The sequence below is a fragment of the Miscanthus floridulus genome, unplaced genomic scaffold (assembly GCF_019320115.1).
Source record: "Miscanthus floridulus cultivar M001 unplaced genomic scaffold, ASM1932011v1 fs_577_1_2, whole genome shotgun sequence".
Lineage (NCBI taxonomy): Eukaryota > Viridiplantae > Streptophyta > Magnoliopsida > Poales > Poaceae > Miscanthus > Miscanthus floridulus.
The window spans coordinates 20120-29488 of record NW_027096961.1 but is presented as its reverse complement, the minus strand read 5'-3'; positions in this window follow the sequence as shown (position 1 = coordinate 29488).

Genomic DNA, 9369 nt, shown 5'->3' with positions numbered 1-9369 from the left:
GCTGATAACTCTTTGAGCCATCTTCTAGGAGCTTTGTCATTCTCTCTATACATCATCTTCTTAAGTGTGTCTAGGATCATACCATTTGCCTGCTCGACCTATCCATTAGCTCTAGGGTGTGCCACCGAGACGTATTTTACTACTATGCTCCTTTCATCGTAGAAGTCCCAAAAAGCGTTCCCGGTGAACTGAGTACCCAGATCAGTGATGATGCTGTTGGGTATGCCAAAGCGGTGGATGACCTGGTCGAGGAACGCGACAGCCTTTTCTGAAGATGCCTTGACCAGGGGCATGTACTCTATCCACTTGGAGAATTTGTCGATCAGCACAAAGACGCATGTAAATTTTCCAGGGGCCGGTTTGAAAGGCCCGATCATATCTAGTCCCCAGCATGCGAAGGGCCAAGAGGCTGGTATAGTCTAAATCTTGTGTGCTGGTACGTGGATTCTCTTGGCAAAAAACTAACAACCTTCACAATGGCGGACTAGCTTCTCTACATCGGCTATGGCTGACGGCCAATAGAACCCTACTCGGAAAGCCTTGCCGACCAGCGTTCTCGAGGCCGCGTGGTTGCCGCAGGAGCCAGAGTGAATTTTGTCTAGGAGATGTTCACCATCCTCCTAGGTTATACACTTCATCAAGATTTCCTCCTTCGCATTCTTGCGCCACAATTTGCCATCGATGAGCAGATACTACTTACTGCGACGCATCAGGCATTCGTTTTCTATCTGATCGATGTAACCACTACCATCTATCAGGTACTTGATGAAAGGTACTCTCCAGTCAGGCTTCTTAGTGGTCGGAGGTGGTTTGGTGGTGTTTGACATCGGAACCGTAGCCACCAATGGCTGGTCTGGAGGCTTATCGACCGTGGGATCTTCTTCTTTGATGGAGGGCATGAGCAGGTCTTGAACAAATACACCATGTGGGACTTTGGCTCGAGATGATCCTAACTTTGACAGCGCATCTGCTGCTTGATTTTTGTCCCGGACCACATGTGTGTACTCAATGCCATAGAACTTGCCTTCCAGCTTTCTAATCGCTTTGCAGTATGCGTCCATCTTTTCGCTGGTCATATCCCAGTCCTTGTTGAGTTGGTTGATGACCAGAGCCGAGTCTCCGTAGACATAGAGACGCTTGACACTGAGCTCAACCGCAATGCGTAGACCATGTAGGCATGCTTCGTACTTAGCGGCGTTATTAGACGCCGGGAAATAAATCCTGAGGACATATTGGAGCTGCTCCTTAGATGGTGATACGAAAAGGACTCCTGCTCCTGCACCGTCGATGTTGAGAGAGCCGTCGAAGTACATCTTCCAATACTCAGTGGGCCCCTAAGAGGTAGGTGTGCTTAAGTCTGTCCACTCGACGACGAAATCGATAAGTGCCTGAGACTTGATTGTAGTACGGCTTGCAAATTCCAAGGAGAAAGGGCATAGCTCCATTGCCCATTTGATGATGCGCCCGTTTGCATCCTTGTTGTGAATGATGTCTCCCAGAGGGTATTCGGTCATGACCACCACACGATATCCATTGAAGTAGTGTTTCAACTTTTGGGATGTAATTAGTATGGCGTAGATCAGTTTCTGAATCTGTGGGTACCTGGTCTTGGATTCACTGAGCACCTCACTGATGAAATAAATTGGTCGCTGCACCTTGTAGACATGGTTAGGCTCATCGCGCTCGACCACCATGGCAGTGGAGACCACTCGATTAGTTGTCGCAATGTAAAGCAGGAGGGTTTTGTCTTCTTTGGGAGCAGTGAGGACCGAAGGTGATGTAAGGAATTGTTTCAGCTGTGTAAAGGCAGCGTCTGCTTCCTCCGACCACTCAAACTTCTCGGATGCTTTGAGCAGCTGGAAAAATGGTAGTCCTTTTTCACCTAATCTAGATATGAAACGACTGAGGGTAGCCATGCATCTAGTAAGCTTCTGAACATCCTTCACCTTTTTGGGCGGCTTCATGTCCAAGACAACTTTTACTTTCTCTGGGTTAGGGCGTATGCTGTCGTGACTAACGACGTTGCCGAGCAGTGTACTAGATGGAACACCAAAGATGCACTTCTTTGGGTTTAATTTCCATTGGAATGTGTTAAGGGCTGCAAAGGTACGTTCTAGGTTGTCGACAAGGGTGTATGCTTCCTTGGTTTTAACAACTACATCGTCAACATAAGCCTCAATGAGGTCATCTTTTATCTCGATTTTGAGGTAGGCCTGTATGGCGCATTGGTAGGTAGCCCCAGCGTTCTTGAGCCTGAACAACGTGGTCATGTAGCAGTAGGCGCCGAAGGGCGTGATGAAGGATGTCTTGATCTAGTCGTCCCTTTTGAGAGCGAACTGGTGATAACCAGAGTAGCAATCAAGAAAGGAAAGCAGCTCGCAATCGGCAGTTGAATCTACGACCTTGTCTATGCGAGGTAAGCCGAAGGGGTCTTTAGGGCAGTGTTTGTTAAGATCAGTGTAATCAACACACATTCTCCATTCCTTATTCTTTTTACGTATAAGAACCGGGTTGGCTAACCACTCCGGATGATACACTTCTTTGATAAATTTGGCCGCTAAAAGCCATGTTACTTCTACCCTAATAGCCTCCTTTTTGTCGCGAGTGAACCGTTGTAGCTTTTGCTTGATGGGTTTGGCCTTGCCATCGACATTTAAGGAGTGCTCGATCAAGTTCCGAGGTACACCGGGCATGTCAGTGGGTTTCCATGCGAACACACTCACGTTGCTCCTCAAGAACCTGACAAGCGCATCTTCCTATTTAGGATCTAGGTTGGCCCCGATAAGGGCCATTTTGCTAGGATCACCGTCGACCAGCTGGATCTCTTTGTGCTCTTTGGACTTGATGTTCTTGCATGGGGCCTCGAGCTCTGGGATCTCTAGGTGGTCGGCTGGGGTCTGCTTGGCATCGAGGATGGTCTCGGCCATGCGAATAGAAAGGTCGTGAGCCTCTGCTATTTTGAAGCTGTCATCCTCATAGGTGTAAGCTACGTATACATTGCCCCTGAGAGTTAGAACCCCCTTCTCAGTAGGCATCTTGAGCACTAAATACATGTAGTGAGGTATGGCCATGAACTTGGTGAGTGCTGGTCGGCCAAGGATAGCATGGTAGGTGCCTTCGAAGTTGGCGACCATGAAGTTGACGTAGTCGGTGCGAAAGTGGTCTGGGGTACCAAATTGCATAGGTAATGTGATCTGCCTAAGAGGTGTGAAGCTCTGTCCGGGGAGAACACCCCAGAACTGTGCCTCGTATGGCTTGAGATCAGCCTGGGTTATCTTCAGGGCTGGCAAACTATTCTTGAATAGTATATCAATGGAACTGCCGCCGTCAATCAGCACTCTATCGAACTGAACCTTGTTCATACAAGGATCGAGAACCAGAGGAAAATGCCCTGGCTTAGGTATCGCAGCCCATTGGTCCTTTCTGTTGAAGGAGATCTCGCGGTGAGACCAAGGAGGGAGCAGCGGATCGGCGATGAGGTTGTCGGCATTGGCCACGTTCAAGCAAGCGCGGGCGAGCAGCTTGCGCTCTCGTTTGGTCTCGATGGACACTCTGCCCCCAATGATGGTGTGGACATGGTCGGTTGGCTTGATGTACTTGTGACGGGGATCTACGTCTTCATCATCGTTGTCCTCGTTACGCTGCTCCCCTACGTCGTTAGGCTTGTTGGATTTATCCGGAGCCTATTGGCGCATGTAGATGGATTTGAGAACACAGCAATCCTCCATGGTATGGTTTGACTTGGGATGGAGCTAGCAGGGTCCTTTCAATGCTTTGGTGTAGTCTTCTTTATAGTTGTGACGTCCACCACCTTTTTTAACGACATTGACTTCGCCGTCATCTTCCCGAGCACGCTTGCCCCTGTAATCATCACGACAATTACGCCGCTGATTACGCTGGTCGTGGTGGTCGCGAAAATCATTGCGCTGATTTCGGCGATCAGAATTGTCATTCCGACCACAGTTGTTGTGCTAGTCGTCGCGGTGTGGGGGGTGGTCAGAGCGTGGAACCCTTGCTGCTTCTTCGATGATTATCTTTTTAGCATCATTGGCGTCCGCATATTTTTTAGCAGTAGCTAGGAGCGCTGTGACCGATTCAGGTCTTTTACGAAGGAGCTTGTCCCTTAGGGCATCGTGGAAGCAGAGACCAGTGATGAAAGCTTCGATTGCCTTGTTGTCAGAGATTGATGGGACCTTGATGCGCATCTCCGAGAAGCATCGGACATACTCGTGCAGTGGCTCATCTTTGCGATCTCAAATCCGCTGCAGATCATATTTGTTGTCGGGTTGTTCGCAAGTAGCAATGAAGTTGTCGATGAATGCTTGCTTGAGCTCTTGCCAAGAATCAAAGTAGTTTGCTGGCAAGCTGACCAGCCATTGGTGGCCTGCATGGTCGACGGCGACTGGGAAGTAATTAGACATGACGTGCTCGTCAGCCATGGCTGATCTGCATGTGGTTTCGTAGTGCATGACCCATAACTCGGGGTTCTCCTTGTCGTCGTACTTCTAGAGTTTTTCGAGCTTGAAGCTTTTTGGCCACACGACTTAGCAAAGGTGAGGAGTAAATTGCTTCAAACCTAGAGGGCCATGGGTAGTATCATATTCCATACGGCGATAGCTTTCGTGGGATGCACGATCATTGGCTCTTTGGTTAATGTGATCGCGCAGATCGCGTTCTCCGAGGGAATGGCGGAGATCGTTATTGCCATCACGGCGATCCTGATTGCCACCCTAGTTGACCCCACGACCGCGGTTATCACGGCGATTGTCGTGGTTGTCTCGTCGATTGTTGTCCCGGTAGTTGTGGCGGTTGTCGTCCCGACCACCATCCCCGCCTTGACGGTTGTCTAGTGGGTCGTTGTTGCGCGAGCCACGCTGGTTGGGTGACTATGGGCGACTTGAGTACTGGCGACTGTGGCTTGATTCGACTGAAACAGACGGAGCCCAGGCTTGGTTTGCAACCTCTGTGGTCTGGGCTATAGCAGCCGTTAGGTAGGCTTGTACATCATCATGAATTGCCTAGATTTTCGGGGTATTAGGTAGTCATTGCATTGTCGCCATAGCAACAGCTACGTTGGCGCTTAGAGTCCTAAAGACCTGCTTTTCCCCTACCCTATCAAAGGCATTATTGAGATCGCATGGCTAGAACCTTATGCATCGTGCCTCCTCTTCTACCTCGGCTTTGGCTTGTCTGCGATTAAACCGGTCAATATTGCGTGCTTCGCGTGCTAGCCTTTCTTGTTCTATTTCGCCAACTGCCGGTGGTTCATCATTACTGACGACATTGATCAAGTCTCCTCACCTTGGTGGGAAGGATGGGAATCGTGGGAACCCTGGAGAGTGGTCTGGGATATCCAGATTGTATTCAACTCCTTCATTGTCATGATATTGAAGCTCAGTGTGGACGGAGCCAATAGATGCGATGCTGGACGGGGAGCTTGAACCGCCCTCTCGAACTGTGTGGACCAATCCTTCTTGATACTCCTCAATCCAAACCATGTTGACAAAGTTGCGTGGTTTTGGCCGAGGTCGATGTATAAAACACAGATTCGAGCAGCGTTGTATATTGTACGCGTAGTTGGAAGCGGTGTTTCGTAGGCCGTAGGGCTGAGCCTGGTAATTCTCCATCAAGGCTTCGCACTCGGAGAGCTGGAGACCCGTTGCGGGGGCTGGTCGGTGACGAACGGAGCACCCTTCAGAAGTAGACGTGATCATGAGATCCATACCGAGTCGTGCAGGACGACTGGCCCGAGCTGGTCAGGTAGATCTGTTGTGGGTAGTGGTTACCTGCTCGGTAGGTTGATTTTGAATCGAATCTACCAGAGCTAGGGTTTCAGCAAGCTTGGTACTGACCTGATCGATGGAGTCGAGTAGGTTGGTGTTGTCGATCTGCCTCCCTTTGTAGCGAGGAAGCGGACGACGGGTTGTCGGCGTGGCTGAAGACGATGCTGGTGTGGCCGGAGCCAGATCCAACGTGGTCGGAGCCATAGCTGATGCTGGTGAAGCAGTGGTCGATGTAGATTAGATCTGCGCCTCCTCTGTGGTCATGGCGATGAAGTTGTCGAAGCCAGTGGTCCAGGTGATCTGGCCGATGGTGAACGTGAGGCCGTTCGGCGTAGCCATGGAACCGGGGATGATGACCATCTTGTTCGTCTGGGGAGCAGTACACACACCCCCTACCTAGCACGCCACTATCGATGAAATATGGTCGGCAGTCTACCTAGGGATATGCCCAAGGTAGCAGATTATCGGCAGACAGGTGCGCAAGCTACGAACGAGATGGTAACGTAAGACTGACACGAGGTTTTATCCAGGTTCGACCGTTGTGAAGGCGTAATACCTACGTCCTGCGTCTGATTGTATTGCTGTGTGTAAATGAGATGATTTTCGAGAGGGGTCCCCTGCCTGCCTTCTATAGTCTAGGGGGTAGGGTTACAGATCTAGAAACTAATCCCAACCAGTTATAATTGCCATAGGTGGCCGAATAAGGATTCCTATTCTAACCGACCAGGATCTTGCTTGATCTCCAAGTCTGCCTTGATTCCTTGCGCGGGACTCCGAGTAGATCGGCCGGGCCACGCATTGTCTTCTAATGGGCTAGACCCCCTGGTCCAGGCCGGCCTAAACCTAGCCGTAAGGGTATAGGGGTTAATACCCCCACACTCGCTATCACCGGCAACCATGCCTAGGGCTACGGCATGGCACCCCGAGCATCGTCCACCCCTCTGCATCTTGTTCTGAGGTCACCGGCGTAACGAGCTCCGGCGAGGTCAAGCTCCCCTCCTCTGTCTCCATCACCACACCAGCCACCATGTCTGGTCGTTGTCTCTCTGTTCCCTTGCTTCTCTCTCTATCGGGCAGGGCTGGCTAGTAACGTCGTTCCTGTGCCGCTCCATCCGACGCCGTCCCTTTCTCTCCCTTCTTCTTTCTCTAGCATGCGGGCCCCAGTCGCAACACCGTCACCACTTCATTAGTCAACGGGACCAAGCGGGCCCACGCTAGGTGCACCCGGTTAGTGTACACATGTGGCTAAAAATACACTTTCCTAGCTTAGTAAAATTCCTAGAAAATTTGTAAATAAACTAGATGCAGCCAAGAACCTATCCATAATATTTCCACCTATTTTCCATACACCAAAATATCAACAAAAAATCCATTTAATTCTCAAACTATATTTAAACTTCTAAAATTCATAACTTTTTCATCCTAACTCCGTTTTGCATGAAACCACTCCCAAAATTCTTCTAAAAAACAAGCTCTATTTATTTCACCTAGTACCACCATATTATTCTATGCCTGTCTTTGGTTGTTTGTTTTGTGTTTTGTATTTAGCGGTAGTCTTATTAAACGCCGACCAATAGAAGACGGTGAAAACTTAGAAAACGAGGATCCAGACTACGTAGAAGATCTAGAAGGAGACAACAACGAAGGCAAGTCCTAGCTACCCCTACCACCACCACTACATCTTGCCACCTCTGCCATAAACCCTCCACTCCCCATCTCCGCTAAATAATAAACTCAACTATTATTATTTACCCTATTATTATGAGTATAATAAATTATGAGCTTGATTATTATGTGAATATTGATGACAACTTAATGTGATATATTATGAGCTATATGACACGAACGAACTTGATGATAATCACTATGGTAATGTGGATGTGGTAAACTTGAACCTAATATCGACAGTGGGCGAGTGAGGGGTAATTTATGTGGTATAAGTTACCTTGGCAGGATCGCCTAGTGAGGATTCCTATTGGGAGATACTCGCCTTAGTCACATAAGGACCGGTTTATAGGCCATCTCGCCTAGCCAAATATTCATACAACCACATGTCTATATGGGTAGACTTGATCTCACACCCCGTTAGATAGAAGTATAATTTCTACTAGGAGGTCGGTGTTGGCAGCGGAATATCAGGGGAAGACACGGATGCTAAGTGATCTTCCGTGGTCCGGTTGGCATGGACGCTAAGTGATCTTCCATGTAAAATTCTTGATTTGGCCGTGTTCGAGCCCTTATTATTAACTGGATGATGTGGTATCATTCGGGTTGTTGAAATGGATGATGTGGTATCATCCAAAGCTTTATGTGTTTCCAACCCCCGAGAAGCTGTGGTAGAATTATATGGACATCTAAGGTCACGTACTTTCGGGTATGGAGTCTCGTTAGGCCTATTCCATTCACTGATCATGGATGGAACTATGCCTATCATGTGGGGAAAAGTGTACACCCTCTGCAAAGCGTATTGAATATATTCGAATAGCCACGTCTTTGGAATGGGCAACCACTGGGATGAGGTCACTTATGATTAGATTTACTTTTATGTGTAATGAAACCGTGCTAACGTGATTAATGAATCTTATCACTAACTCAGGAACTGGCGAGAATGGTAATACTCTCCTAGGGCCCAACCTTATATTCAACTAAACTATACCACCTCACCATTTCCGCCTCCACCATCACCTACCATCCACCACACAACCACGCCTTCATCATCCACTCCACCAAACCCTAATGGTTAGGGCTTGCTGAGTATGTTTGTACTCACCCGTTGTTGACTCACATATTTTGATGCTGAGGAAGAATCCAACATCGACGAGGAACCACACCACGAGGACTAGGAGTCACGCAAGGACTACGAATCGTAAGGAGTCTTAGGATCTAGGGTTTCGACGGCGCTCAAGCATGCCTGTGGATTAGAGTGTTACTACGCTGTAAAATATCGCCATAGTAGTTACCACCCCACTATAATAAATGTCGTTTTACGACAATGAGACCTCACTAGTCATGTAATGCCTATGGCTATGCCCATCGGGCCACTATTGTAAGACCTTATTTTTATATATCAATAAAAGCTCGATATTTTATCAAATATCTGTGTGCCATTTCTATTGTTTGTGTGTGATCCTGGCGCAAGTACAGATGCACCAAAGGACTCTTAGAAATGAGGGGCCGACAATATTGTTGCTTATATAGATAGATAAATAATTATAAATTAAAGTTAGTGGATGATGTGGCACGCTGATGTGGTCGACTAAATACATGTTAGTGGATGACATGTCTTGCTGACGTGTATATTATAACTGCATATGCTAGTGGGCTATAATTGTATCTGATAGTGGATTGTTGGCGTGGACAGCTTGCATGTTAAGATTGAACTCTAGTGGGGTTTGTATCTGATAGTGGAATGTTGAGGTGGACAGTTGCATGTTGAGATTAAACTCTAGTGGGGTTTAGGATTATATGATATATATATATATATATATATATATATATATATATATATATATATATATATATATATATATAGATAGATAGATAGGTAGATAGATAGATAGATATTAGATTAGATATTAGATATTAG